At 43.4% G+C, this 14,807-nt stretch overlaps 1 long non-coding RNA gene across 1 annotated transcript; it reads right to left on the bottom strand.

Annotated features, from left to right (window-relative positions):
• Nucleotides 1-8,139: 8,139 nt before the first annotated feature.
• On the bottom strand, nucleotides 8,140-9,447 carry LOC135385221 (uncharacterized). The gene is made up of 3 exons (XR_010420357.1): nucleotides 9,140-9,447; nucleotides 8,931-9,020; nucleotides 8,140-8,850 (listed from the first exon to the last, which is right to left on the bottom strand). It is a non-coding gene; the product is annotated as an uncharacterized LOC135385221 (long non-coding RNA).
• Nucleotides 9,448-14,807: the final 5,360 nt, after the last annotated feature.

Below are 14,807 nucleotides of genomic sequence, written 5' to 3'. Positions count from 1 at the left end.
ACCGTGAGAAAGGTTCCAACGAGCTGAAGAAGGATCCACGCTTGGATCCTTCTGCTCGTTGGATACTTCAGCACGTTGGGCCTTCCACCGCACTTATATGTGATTTTATTTCGCGTTTATGGCGCTCGTATACTTGACATTTTTATGCTAGCTGAACATGAGTGTAATAAAGCGATCGAAATAAAGCGATCGAAATCCCTGTTGCAAAATAAACTGCTGTAAAGAAATGTTAACCAACTATGAAATGCACAGTCGCGCGCGGGACACTCTCAACAGCGAGCTTGGACTAACCTCAACATAGACATGCACACACTGAACTTGGACTAACCTAATAATAAACTACTGTAACCAACGTGCTGTTCCGTGGTGTCCGCCCGGTTAAGATGGTGCTAAAATGCGTGAATTTGGGTGGTTAAATAGTGATGTGTTTTTAAATCTCTCCACAACCTGTGTCTTGGAACATCCTGGTGACGCGCGCTTGGGCGTACCGAGAGGTCAGCAAGGTCACTTGTGAAAATTGTGCACTCTTTATTCATATATCATGATTGCTCTCAGATGTCATAACAATATCAACCTATGAGCGGTTACATACCATTTCTCCTATTTCCATTTCGCATAATCCGGATTATCGGATTAAAGAGGCGGGAGAGGTGTCCTGCGTTAGGCGAAATGGGACTGCTCTGCAATCTCATTGGGCGAAACGGGACTCTCGACTAGCGGGCGTTACTTACATGCCCAGCCCCGATAGTGACGTCTGCAAGCAATGAATGCGCTCGGCCGACGATCGACAACCATACGTCATCCGAAACAAGGACCCTTTACATTTGCAAATTAAGGTGTGAGCGACCACTAGCAATAAAATGAATCGATTATTATCGAGTAAAACGTTTTCGTTGATCCATGAATGGATGGCTGGACGGATGAATGTTTAACGTAAAAAAGGGATAAGTTGCTATACAGATTGAACGCGAAAATGCACCTACTACCACTTTGCAAAATCACTCGCAGGAACACAGGTGTTCCGTGCGGCTCAGGGAAGTGGACTTGTAATGAAAAAAAAAGAGGCAGATTTTTTATTTTTGTTCACTTCAAAAAAGAAAAAGAAGAAAGAAATAAAAAACTTCACTCGTGAAAAGAGCAGTGGGAACACGAAGGCACGACGAAGTGTACGCCCTGACCAGCCAGATGGTCGTGATGTGGTCCCGGTGCACGTGACCTGGGACAGACCTCATTGGTTTAGCACACAGATACGAAATATAACAGGTAAAGTGACTTTTGGCAGCACGCTTGAATTGAACTAGGAAAGAGATAAAGTTATGTGTAGAGGCGTAATTGTCTTTGACTTTCCGACAAAGAATAAGAAATTTCTCGCATTTACTTTTCAGGAAGCACTACAAAATGCATTTAACACAATGTTTTGTTTGATAAAACCAACGAGGTTGTAAAGTTATGTGAAGATGCGAACGCGACTTTTGGCGGCACGCCAAAGGACCGCCTTCTTTCAGCACGTGACAAGGATCAGTAGGCGAAATGGGACTGTCTGCAGCATACGTTAGGCCACGTTTACTCAATACTTGTCACAAAAAGGTCACTCAATACTCTTTCAGTCAGGAAACTCGCGGAAGAACTTCATTTCCGCGGCCGAGCGGCGCGTGGTGGCGCGGCGATCGTTCAGGGGGAGACTTTCGTGCCCGCCGCTGCCTGCGCGTATGGCTTGCGTAGTGTTTCTATTCGTGTTTGGAAGTGTACACTTTTTCTTTCTTTGTGCCTGCGTTTTCAGTGCGTAAGCAGAGGTTCTTTGTTAAATATCCTTGAAGATTATTGCAATCTTTGCACTCTGTTCGTATGTAAGAATGATCTACATGTGTAAAGGAGACTGCGCCTGATTCGAGCGTGCAGCATTTCGTGATCGCTTTATGATCTTCATGGAAGGGGATCCTTAACTTGACGAAGACTGAATGAAAGTATTTTTTCTTTGTCTAAAAAACAGCGATGACTTGGTCTACGGGAATAAACAGAAAACATTCGCCAATAGCCTTATTGGAGACGTACTGCGATGAGCGTGGTTTGTTGAGCTCCTTCAAGTTGATCACTGTGTGACATATGTAGCATCAAACACTAAGAACCGTAAAAATTTCAAAGATATGTCATTCAGCATGATATCAATAAAATAACATGTCTTAGGGTACAACTTGGGGGGAATGATGTAATGCCAAGTCGGCTGAGTAAACGAAGTCCACTCATACCTATTAGTTTTTGCTGCACCGGAAGCAGGCAGAGGGAGGGGTGATGTTTTCCCCTTTTTATCTGCTCATTTTTCTTTTCTTTTTTTTTCTGCAATGCTTCTACAATGCTTCTGCAATGCCTCAAGAGCTTCTGCAGACCATAAACTACGTACTCCAGAGCGCATTCATGGCCGCCTGTATAGTGCTAAAATATATAGTTTCCTTCTCTTCATCCTGAATTTGAAAAGAAAGGCTAACACAAGAGATTGTCTCTCCTTCCCCCTGCTTATCTCTTTCCAGGTTTCTCTCTTTTTATTTATTTATTTATTTATTTTACCACATACCACCGCGTTCTCGTAAATGTAGTTTTTGGCAATCCCAAAATTTCCTTCTGACCTCCCAAATCAAACTCAATCCCACCATTTTAAATAGTTTGTTCAGCGAAATGTTCTGGAACTGATCTGACTCGTATGCCGAGGCTATCTACAACGGGATGATAGTGTAGCGTTGAGTTTGACATCTGAATCTTGTCAACCAAATTCTATAGTTGGAAAGCGCTATATCAGGCCACAGTTCTGCAAGAGGAAATTCTATCGTGTTAATTTAATAACCGGCTTGAATCTTGTTGGAACCGGCAAAGGAAAATATCGTTTCCTACGTAATTAGAGTATTCGTCCAAACTACATTCAGGAGGCACCAATCAATGCGCCTGCTGGTTTCGTTGCTCTCACAACGAGTTTTCCCATCAGCTTTTCCCATAGTGTGTAAAAATTGCTTCCTGCCATATGTTAAACCTTGAGCATGGCACTGCACTACATAAAAATAAAAAAATAAATAAAAGTATATTTCGTCGCCGAAAACGATCGAACCACACGATTTATAGCATGTGTATCCCCCGGTTCTCATACCGCCAGATATCATTTTAGATTATTAAAACACAGGATTTCTATACGTACCTCATCTAATGTCTTGTCTGTCTGCGCTGAAATAGAATCACCTCGTAAGTTTAATTCTGTTCAAGTTACAACAAACTGCTACGAGGAAAACAAGAAAACCACGCGTTTGGAAAGTTTCGCCCTCACGTAATAACTACGGAAAGCTTCATTAGCTTACAATATATCACTGGGTTGAGTGACTGTGCAACAAAATGCTATAATATGTTTCTCGGCCATCATTGAGAGCCACGAGTGAGAGCAAAATTAAAATTTTCCGTGTCAAAGAAAGACAACAACGAAAGTTGTAATATACGCAGCAAACTTACAAATTTACTTCCACTGAACTGATATGCGCCCGCTCAAATCATGAATCGCTTCGAGAATTAATTGTTTCTGCTATGAACACGAAATAAACTTTAAAAAGTAGCTTATCAAATGTTCCCTGAAAACACACAGTGCTGCGGAAACGTCGTCTGCTCCACGAGGGTGTCTCCCCCGAACGACGCGACCGCCCCAAGCGGGAGCAATTGTCCCTAAGTGACCTAATCTATTGTGTTCGAGCGGAGTTTCCTGACCAGAATAAGTATTGAAGGACCGCGGTTAGGCCAAATGGGACCCCCTTGAGTTGGAAGTTGGTGAACCTCCTAGGGGATTGCGAGATAATCCGCTAAAAAGCATTAGGCGAAGTGGAAAGACACGCCTATGAACACCCACACAGTCCGCAGCGTCCGCCTCGCGGAAAGAAGGTGAGGCGCTTGCCTGCTTTGCCCCCCCCCCTTTTCTTGAAAAAAAAAAGTCCTATAGGAACGCAACATGAACCCACGTAGTCCTGAGGAAGACGCTTCAGGCGTGCCTCCAAGTGAACGACCTCTCGCCTGACACTTTTCACTGGTGGATGTCCTTGATACATTTTAAGCAACCTAGAAAGTTAAAAACGAAGTTCAGCTAACATGGAAAAGTCAAGCGCCATAGACACGCAATCAAATCACAATATAAGTGTGGTGACAGAGGCGGTGACCGGTGAGTAATTATCCACCTTATCCACACAGACACATAACATCACCTTGCAGTGGATCCCAGGTCATTGTGGTGTCCCTGGGAATGAGGCTGCCGACCTACTTGCGAGACGGGCTCATGTGGCACGTGGCGTACCGACGCACCCTACGTATTTCACTCAAGCGGACGCGAAGCAAGCAATTCGTACTCTCATGGGACGTCTGTGCAGTGAACACTGGCGCAGAAGTGTCCCTTCTACGTCGTTCCTGCGCAAGGTGGACCCAGATCTCCGTTTTTATATGCCGTCAGCGCTTCCTCGACCCATCACGTCGCTCATCTACAGGCTTCGCCTCAACGTGCCATACAGTGGACGACTTTTGTTTAAGCTCGCCATGGTCCCGTCCCCCAACTGCAGTCTGTGTGATGTAGTTGAGGACGTGGATCATATACTCCAAGACTGCCCGAGGTACAGTGCACACCGATGTACCCTTGTGTCGTCCCTGTCTCGCCTGGATAATCGGCCATACTCCACCGAAAAGGTTCTTGGGTGCTGGCCAGCAAATCAGCTCATACCTGCCATGCGCGCCCTTGTGCAATTTCTCGTCTCGACGGACCTCTTTGACACATTGTGACGCTCTTTGTTTTTAGTGCCTTGAGACTTCGCTTTTGGTGCCAAGCTAGGTGATGATGTTCTCATTTATTCTTTCAAAGCGTTTCAAAGCGTCGAGGCTAGCGTAGTTTCCCTTTCTTTTATTAATAACGCGTCCTGGAGTAGCCAGTCCCGAGTGGCTCGAGACTACCATCTCCATTTTTTTATTTTAAAATCAATCAATCAATTATCCACCTTCAACGGTTCTGTGGTGAACAGCTGTCCAGCCCCAGCAGCGTTTTGTTGAGCAATTGTCAGGTGAGCAACTGTCCAGTGAGCGATTGTACGGTGAGCAACTGTCCGCGCCCCCCTCAAAAGGTTTTACTGGCAAGCTTTCGCGCAGGGTTTGTGCTTGACCTGCAGACCCTGCGCGAAAGCTTGACAGTAAAATCTTTTGAAGTGTTTCATCTTTATAACTTCATATTTTACTCCAGGGTTATGTTGTCTTGGCTTTCCACGTCTGACTTTTTCGACACGATACAAAGTTCAAATGTTATGTTTTGTTCACCCGCGCCTATTTAAATTGACCTACTGAGCTTTTTTCTTTTTTTTTTCGGTGAGAGTTCTAACGCTAAAACATTTTCAGGACAGACGTCCTCACAAAGTCAACTGCTCTATTGAGAGAAATAGTGTGTTGCATTGATTGCTTGAACATGTGTACTGATAATCTAAAATATCATAAAATTACAAAACATGCACCTATACAAGCAAGCATACGCTTGATATTTTCGTTTCTCGTTGCATTTCTTATTTGTCCTTTATTTGAAACAGTCACAATTGGGCAGGAGAACAATAGGCGGGAGAACACTCTTGTTTACAACCTCTACGACAGTCTAGCAACTCTGTCCTATTTGATGTGTGGCATACAGGCGTAGGGAAAAAAAATGGCTCCGGAAAATATGACCTCGAAAAAAATATGGACGACCCTGCCGGGTGTCACCACACAGATTAGACGGATAAGCTTCCCAGCATCTCATCATACACTGGATGTTGGAAAATTCAAAAAAAAAAAAAAAGATTTCGCGACCTCAAATTTTTACAAAACGACCACAGGGCTTGCATGCGATGAAAGATGGAAGTCACTGAAAAGGTTAGCCAGCTGCAGGACTCGAACCCACATCTTCTGGATTACCGGTCCAGGGCTCTACCAATTGGGCTAAGCTAACCCCCCCCCCCCCCCCCAGCGACTTCCAAGGGCACGCCATCTGAAGGGGCACATCAACCGCTCTCTCTTACTCATCCCCCTTTCACTCTTGTATTTTTCTCACTCTTACACACAATCACACGACGGGATTGACGCAAGCGGCAACTGTTGAACAAGAGAGGACTGATGTTCTGAGGCTGGAACAACATAGAAAGGACACGCCCAATGTATTTCGCGAAGTCAGGATTAAAATCTGCGGCTGGAATAGTCTACCCGATATTACCCTCACAACACCCTCACAAAACAGCATTAATGCGCATTATTTCTATACGTTTTTCACTTGTCGGGCATGCGAAACTAGTTAAAGCGACCGAAAAGTGAATAAAAACCTATCGAAACTTAATGTTCAGCGAAAAGCTTGAGCCTTCAAAAGTTCAAATATCAGAGAACTCTGCTGAAATCGCTGTAGTTTTTCTGTAATCGAATTTTCCATGATTGCATGTCCAGGGACGTAGTAGGAAACCGAGCAGTCTGTCAACAATTGCATGACCCTGCGCCATCTGTCGAGGACGCATGTAATACGCGCACTTCCGGGCGCTAATCCGGCAAAAACGAAAATGGCAGTGGGCATTTGTGGCCACTTTCTACGTCGAGAATGTCGAGCCTCTTGAACATGAGTGCGCTGGAATTCCGCATTCGAGAACTGTCGCTCACACAGAACTGCTGTTCGTGCGTTAGCGTGCTGGAAAGTGTATTCTTCGCAGCAGAAGATTTCTCGTCCAGAGATTAATCGGAGTCACATTCGTCCTCAGCAGTAGCTCACCATGCCGTGAACATGGACTGCTTTGTGAAATTTCCATGTATCAATGAGAAGCACTTGTGTAAGCCGAAACAAGCGCCGTTTTTTTCGTCGTGCAGGTGTTCATGTGTGAAATGCAAACCGACGGATACTACGGATGGATACTACGGTTTTTGTTGCCGAGAGGTAGAGAATGCGTGTGAAAAGCAGACAGATGATTGTATCGGAACACTAACGAATATTTCGAAATACTGTGCCTTGACACCGAAGTACTGCAAGTGTCTTTTGCATACATCCGAGAAACCGAACAGCATGGCAACATACACGGCAGCGCCGTGTATGTTTACGCGCTACTTGAACGGCAAACTGGACGGAAAACCCTTATTTCTGAAGGAAATTCCGTTATACCACCTGTATTCCATTCACAAGAAGGATATGGGGTGCTCCGAGAAAATACAATAGAAAGTACTGCACTGGGTCTCGATATGCGTCATGAATGCTATTAGGGATGCTTTCCCATCAGTGCGCTGACCTGTAGAAATGTTGTCAGCATATTTTCATTTCTTGTTTGCTGCAAGTTTTTCTCATTGCTTTTTCTTTGCTGTCACTGCATATTATAATTACTAGTTTGTTCCTGGAGGGTTAAGTAACCTGTGGGCATAGATGTATTTGTAGGTTATACTCGTGTCTCAATTGTATATTGTATATGTGAGGAGTAAGTAAGGTAATGTTCATCAGTGTCATTCAGCTGAACTGTGTTCATAACCTCTTAGTATACTTCTTAGTGACCACGTTTCCAAATGTCAACTAATAATTGAACCAAGATTGGGATTTAACACTTAATTAACTCTGTTTTGCTAAACGGAGTACTTGTAGATGATTCATTATCACGTGACCAACTAACATTTGTAAAGGACTTGAGGGCTGACTTCAAGTATTATTAACCCTTGATCTGGGTTCAAAGTTAACCATGCACCATCGGTACGCATAGTACCCCAAATTGGCTAAATAATTTATTGCATAAGTTATCTGTTACTGTAATTGAGATGCTCTTTTGTAAAGTACATTTGACAGCCCTGCAAATTGAAACTGACTTCAGTGTACACTACAAGTGCGTCGTAACATTTAATTGAAATATAATATAAGAGCAGAAGCAACACTTTGTCACAACTCAAACTATATCTTTCTTTTTTATCGTCCAGGGATTTAGGGAACAGAGTAGGACTTCCTGCCCTCTGATGTTTTGACGTACTTGATAGAGTTGTAAAACCTGCAACAAAATAAACAAGACAAGTATAAACAGTTTCGTCTTTCCCTTTTGAATTTAACAAGCTAGTTATATTTTACCATTTGTTCACTTTTGTATTCTCTGTTGGTGAAAGGTTACAGGAACAATAATGCTGCAGATCAAACAATGACCTGTCATCTTGATGAAGATCAGAACATTTCTTCAGGCATGCTAAGTGAGACAATGTACAATGAAGGTTGTACAAAAACAGCAAATCTCCGTCGACTGAAACATTATATATATGTGGATGTTACCACATCGTGTAGTTTCCATCCAAAAGTAGGACTGGGCAAGGTTGTTTGGTAGTTGTTGGTAGGTTGTTGGCATGTTGATGTGCTATACCGTTACACCACATCAATATAGATGAGGGGCAGACACAGTCGACAGCGTGATGGCTGCAAACTCAAGTGAAGATTTATTCAATAGAACAAGAAACCGAAAGCATGAGTATAGAGAAAGGCAGCGCCCATGCAGTGTATGGTGAACCACATTAATCTCTGAGAAGGTAGGATCGGAAGAGCAATAAAGAGAAATGACAGTTGCGTCCGAGATAGGGGAACTCAGGGGAATTTAGGCACTGCAGCTCTGACACACATTGAACGATTCCAGTAGTGGGGCTTCAAAGACAATGAACGTTTGCTGTTTCACTGGGCATTCAAGTGTAGAGGATGCATCTCTAGAAAATTAATTAACGTTCCTTAGTCATAAAGTCATAACTACATCTCAACAGGAAGTATTCTTATACCCTTCAAACAAGCTAGTAGTTCTCATCCGTTTCTTCTCCTCTTGTTGACGTCATACTAAAGTTCTGCACCTGTCCAAAGACTCCAAAAAATGTCACAAAGTCTGCAACACGTAACAAATCTAGTGCTTCCATCTGTGGACTTTGCATACCTGCTTTCAGCTATTTCTGTCATGTCAACTTGAGTGCCTGGATCGCACACACACGAAACAGTCTAGCGCCACTTCAACACTGGAAGGCCCCTAAAATTAAATTTGTTGGTGTTGACAATGTTGAGTACGGGACAAGTAGGATAGCATAAGTTAAATCGAATACGTCGTCGCTATATTATAATTAATACATGTGTGACGCCTGTACATACCTAAGACGTTGTGTTGAAGTCGTCACCTCGGTGAAGCAAAATCACTGGGTACTGAGCATTAGTGTGCTTCGGACGTCTTCGCAATTCACCTTCTACGGCATCTTCGTAGTCATTGGCAGCAAAATGAGCTCAGCACACACGACACGACTGCTACCTCAAATAACCGAGTGTTTCGAACCACATTCGTTTTCGCGCACTCTCCTGTTGAATCTTGTGGTAGAAAACGCCCGCCGCCGATGGTGAACGAACATGATTTTTGCATCCCCGAACACCAAAACTACACCAGGCATATGTAGGTCTCTCGAATAATTCACACAACAACCACAACCATGTCATTCACTTCTCTTCGCGCGACCAACACGACCACCCACGACGTAAACAATAAACGCGATAACGCAGACGGCTTCGCAGATGGCGCGGCGGATCGTAGCTCGTAGCGGCGAAGTAGCTGAAGGCTTTATTAAGAGGGGATACGAGTGAGGCGGCATCTCCGATTCACAATTTTTTCGCTCGTAGATGGCGCTACACGAACATACGGGTCTCAGCCTGGAGGAAGCTGTAACCATTACCCTTAGTACAAATAACTCACTCCTCCGCAGGATTGTGTAGTCCCAAAAACACGTGTGACCTCCTTGGCTATTGAGATGCAGGGATCTCACGTCATGTTTGGTTGCCAAGGTCAACTCAGCTACAAAGAAATAAGGAGGTCCCGACGAAAGCCAATTCTTCCCTTTTGTCCCTTTGTGGACTGCATCTGGTGACTTCTTGATGTTATGCCCTCTTAGCTTGTCTGACTTTCTGGACGCAGCGCGGAGTCCAAATGTTATATTTCGTTGGCCCTCGCTTATTCACATTCACCTGCTGATTTTTCTTTGGCGCCGAGTTCTCACACTAGAACATTTTGCGGACGCATTTTGTATTTAACTTACTATTCTGATTTAGTGTATTTACCTTGCGTCTGTGTGCAAGTGAATCTAAATTTATTTGTCGCTACAAACATTAACCGAATAAGTCCTCCGAAACCTAGACAAGATAAGCCGTGCAGCAGACCTTTGCATTTTGTCTTCTTTATTTGTTTTTTTTTTCTCGGACAGCGTGGATGTGCAGAGATCCAAGACTGCAGATGCATACTCTAAATGAGGGGAACTAATGTTTTGATTGTAGATGGGTAGAAATCCAGCGAACCGGTAGAGATGTAGGAAGGGAGTTGCCTCAGGGCAGAAGCCGCCGATATTTCGAACAGAGACTGTTGAAGGAGAACAGTCTCTGTTCGAAATATCGGCGGCTTCTGTCCTGAGGCAACTCCCTTACTAATGTTTTGATTGATTGATTTGTAAAAGAAAAAAATGGAGACGTTAGTCCCGAGCCACTCGGAACTAATGCTTTATATGCTGTTAATTTAATATGTTTTGTTGTACCATGGCGAAATTTCCTTCTCATAGTTTCCACAGACGAGCGGCTTTCGCACACATATGGATGTCCGATTTCAGAACTTTCCCTTTAAATTTGCCGCCAGCAACGAGAAGGGTGCCCAGAAGAAGCACAGACTGTCGGCTGCTCCCAACGTCAGGCCATATTCTTCAATATGTGTAATTCGTCGGATTGTACCCACTGTTCTGTTCAGCTGTGTTGTTCGTAAATGACAAAGGTCTTAAAATAACCAGTGGCCTCCCCTCTTCGGCTGAACAAAGCAAACAAATAAATAAAAAAGCAGAGGACACTGACTGCCTGCACTGTATGCTCGAATCAAAACTTACGGAAAAACAGGTGCGTACGACGCACTCCACGGAGCTTTGAACTCCTTTCAAAACAAACGCCTTTCCAACAAACGGCGTCGATCAAACGGCATTCGACCAAACGATTTTCGATGAAATGGGCGGACACCCAGTTTTAGTTTATTTACTTTGCGCCTATGTGCAGGTGAACATAAATTTGGTCCTTACAACATACATGTATCCTTCGAAACCTAGACAAGATATCAGAAGGTCGAAACTTAAAAGGCCGAAAAATTAAAACATCGAACGATCAGAAGGCTGAAAATTCAGAAAACCGAACTATCAGCAGGCCGGAAATCCAGAAAACCGAATTACCGTAAGGTCGAAAAGTAAGGAAGCCAAGATACGGAAATTGTTATTCCAACTGCGATAAAAAATGAGCTCTACAAAGTAACTAGGATAGAATTGTTGGGAATTAATACAGGGAATAAATCGTTTCATCAAACTTCCCTTTAGATAACGTACTTTCGATCACTTAGGCAGAAAACAAAAAGTAAAAGTAGAGATGACTGTGTTATTGCAAGTGTTTATTGTACACGACTGCAATCACGTTCGGGTTGCCAAATATATAGAGCGACACCGTCTCCTCTAAAATTCATTGAGTGGGTAGTACAGGTCATTCACTGGCAATCACTGGCAGGCGCTTTCTTTTTGTAAACATGTCCCCAAGAGCCTAGGCAGCTAAGACGCTCAGACTTGCAAATGCAGGTTGCAGTACATTAGTGCAAATAGTGTTCCGTGAATTTTGGGAGCAAGCCTTTTTTTTTTCAGAACTTGCCATTTTTTGAGTCAATATACCCAATAAGCACCCTTCTTTTGGGTGTAATATGTGACACCCCTGTTACACCCATCATTGGACCCCGGGCCCGAGAACTCGGAAGACTGAACTATCGAAAGCCAGAGGCCACCAAGAAAGGAAAAATAAAAATATATATTCGAAAAGTTACATCTGCTACATCAGGTAGATCCACAACGCTGTGCTCAGGACAGGTATTGGGAGTTAAGAGGGCATACCAGCTCTCCGTCCCAATGTATTTCCTATGGAACAGTTTTTATGCTTTCTCTCGGTAACCGCCGCGCAGATTTTGACGCGGGTGCTTTCATCATAAAGAGGAAGACGAGATGAAGAGAAATGCGCTACAGGATTTCTCATATATGTCGTATGTATTTTACGGCGACGTCACGAATGCGAAAAAAATACACAATTTTTCTCCTCCCTCTTTGAAAAGGTTTTATTAAACTTCTATAGCCATTTCGAAAAAAACTTTTCCATTACTCTCTCTGGAATTATTTCAGGAATCGATAGACATCAAATTTATATGTCTACCACTTATAGTTTTTATAAAAAAGCATGAAACGTGAGTACGCAAAATCGCCCACTCAAAGCCCCGTGAACGGCGTCATTCTGTGTTGCCATCTGGTGACGCGACAGCAAAACCGCGCGGATCGTATCCTTCCGCCGAGCAAGCGTGCGCGTGCGCACCTGACCGTCCTGTTGGCTCCTCTGTCCTCTTTACTTTCCCGGACCGCTGACTTAGGGCATGACCTTGGACACCAGAACAAAAGCTTACTTAGCTGCTCGTAAAGGGATTATTGCCTGAGCCTGAGGCATTGTCGCCAACAACCAGAGACCAACAACCGTCTTCTTTTTTCGGTGCGCGTATAGAGAATTGAGATGAGTTTATTAGCTTCACATGAAACATCAATTTGCCCGATTTTGACGTTTCGGGTTTGTGGTTACTCAGTCAACTGTCTCATAAGGCTAACGAGAATCTGTCGTATTTACGATTAGTGGAAGGCCGACTTTACAAACATTCCAGTGACGTTCAACAGGACTGCCCTGTAATGTTCGTAATGTTGAAACAGCGATCAAGCGGATTACACACAGATAAATGTTCCTCAGGATAACTGCATTTAGAACTGCAGCTCTCTTTGTTTTTCTCTTTCTTTTATTGATCGATTTATTTTTATGTTTATCTTATTATTTTCTTTTTTTTTTCGTCAACGCTCCACGTGAACCAATAAGAAAAATCGATCAAGCGACTGCTGCACAATTATTTCCGCCCACGCAATGGGCAACCGTCTTTTCCGGAACCCAAATTCACGTTCGCGAAAAAAGGAAAACCAATGACAATTCTCGATTGCTTCGAACGGTGATATGCCATGTTTAAAAGTCAGACACGAACAGGTGTTTTTGAGACTTCGTGTTTGTGTCTGTCCCTTCGTGTTCCCTAGTCTCGGGGTTTTACATCATGCATCAAATTTCGCTATCTGTCCAAGTCATTTTAGCGAACGAGATCCACATTTTTGGCTCTTAGGCTTAGCGGGGCGGACGCGACGGAACAGCACGTTAGGTAGTTAATTAATTATTAGGTTAGTAAAAGTTCGGTGTTTGCATTTTCATGTTCATGTTGTTTATTTTTCAACGGCGACTTCGATCACGTTATTTTGAGATATACGGCCAATTTTTCGATACCGGTTCCCTGGATTTTCCATCTTTCGACACTTCTTGCTGGTTGCGCGTTGGATGACCCAAAACCTGTACCCGTCGTTCTTTGCACCGCAAACAAAGGGAAGCCTTCTGAGGAAGATAAGGAACTCCGGGTCACTGGGGATTCTCAACTGAACTAGTGACGAAACTAGTAACGAAAGGTCTGGTGTAATGTGAAGTACCCTGTGAAAACCAAGGAGTGTCTAACAATATAGTACTGAAGTTTCCGGGTAATAATCAGTTCATTATGAGACGTAATTTGTGCTCCGAGACCTCCTCGCGTACATAAAGACGGAGTTCAAAGAGTTTTAGGAGCTTCCCTTCTCCTTTTCTTATTTCTTTTTTTTCTAAATAGCTGTTGCTAAATGCAATGCATTTATTTAGGCTGACTGAGTGTAAGTATTGAGCCTATCAAAAGGCCGAAAATCATAACGTCGAACTATCAGAAGGCCGGAAGCCAAAAGACCAAAAAATCATAACGTCGAACTGTCAGAAGGCCGAAAATAAGAAGGCTGAAAATGGAATGAAGCACATCACAGCCGACCGAGTGTTATCGTTCGCTTTGCGGATTTGTTGAAATTGGGAGACATAGGGTTCTTTTTTCTTTTTTTCACGTGTTTATGAATAATTAGATCTACATTCCATTCAACGAACAACATAAAATGGATATATAGTTCGCTGCATTAGTTCGCTAGCGATATCGTTCGCTGGATGCTAGTATTTCTCTACTGTCGATCAGACACAGGTTATACAGTTGTCCTTACATCTTTTTCTGTGCCTATGTTTGTGGGTTATAAAAGCTCTACGCCCACTTATTCAGTTGTTTCACTGCCCTTACAACTCCGCTTCTGCTGAAAGTACGGTACATCAGCATAGAAAGTATTAGAGAACAACTACAACATCATTGTCTGACCACCACCAACAACAAAAAAGAACTATATATGAAAATACTAGTATTCCGGTCCGGTTGAGTTGGGAACTAAGTCCGACGATACCCACGTTCAGCGAGCGTGAAGTCAGAGCCTCAGGATAGTGGGCATATGCGTTTCATTTCATTGGTACGAATACAGAAGGTCATTGCGCTCAGTATTCTGTAGCACTCCCCTTTATAAAAGAACACGGCTGCCATTTTTCCAACATATCTGCCAGAAATACGTAGAAGGTAGCAGAACCTTGGAAAATCACCAGTGATGAATCACATCGTGGCATAGTCAAGATTTATTTGTTGACGGAGAATCGCTTTCTAATCTTACCGCGTTGTCTGTACTCAGCAAACTTTGCGAGAGAGGAACAGTAATTTAAACAAGTACCACCCAATTTAAACAAGTAATGTGATAGCGCTTGATCGGCTATGATCCGTTTCCTCAGCTGTTCACAACGGCGCTCCTGTAATTTCCGGGAT

Source organism: Ornithodoros turicata, chromosome 2 (genome assembly GCF_037126465.1).
Source record: "Ornithodoros turicata isolate Travis chromosome 2, ASM3712646v1, whole genome shotgun sequence".
Lineage (NCBI taxonomy): Eukaryota > Metazoa > Arthropoda > Arachnida > Ixodida > Argasidae > Ornithodoros > Ornithodoros turicata.
This window is presented reverse-complemented; position numbering and strand designations above follow the sequence as displayed.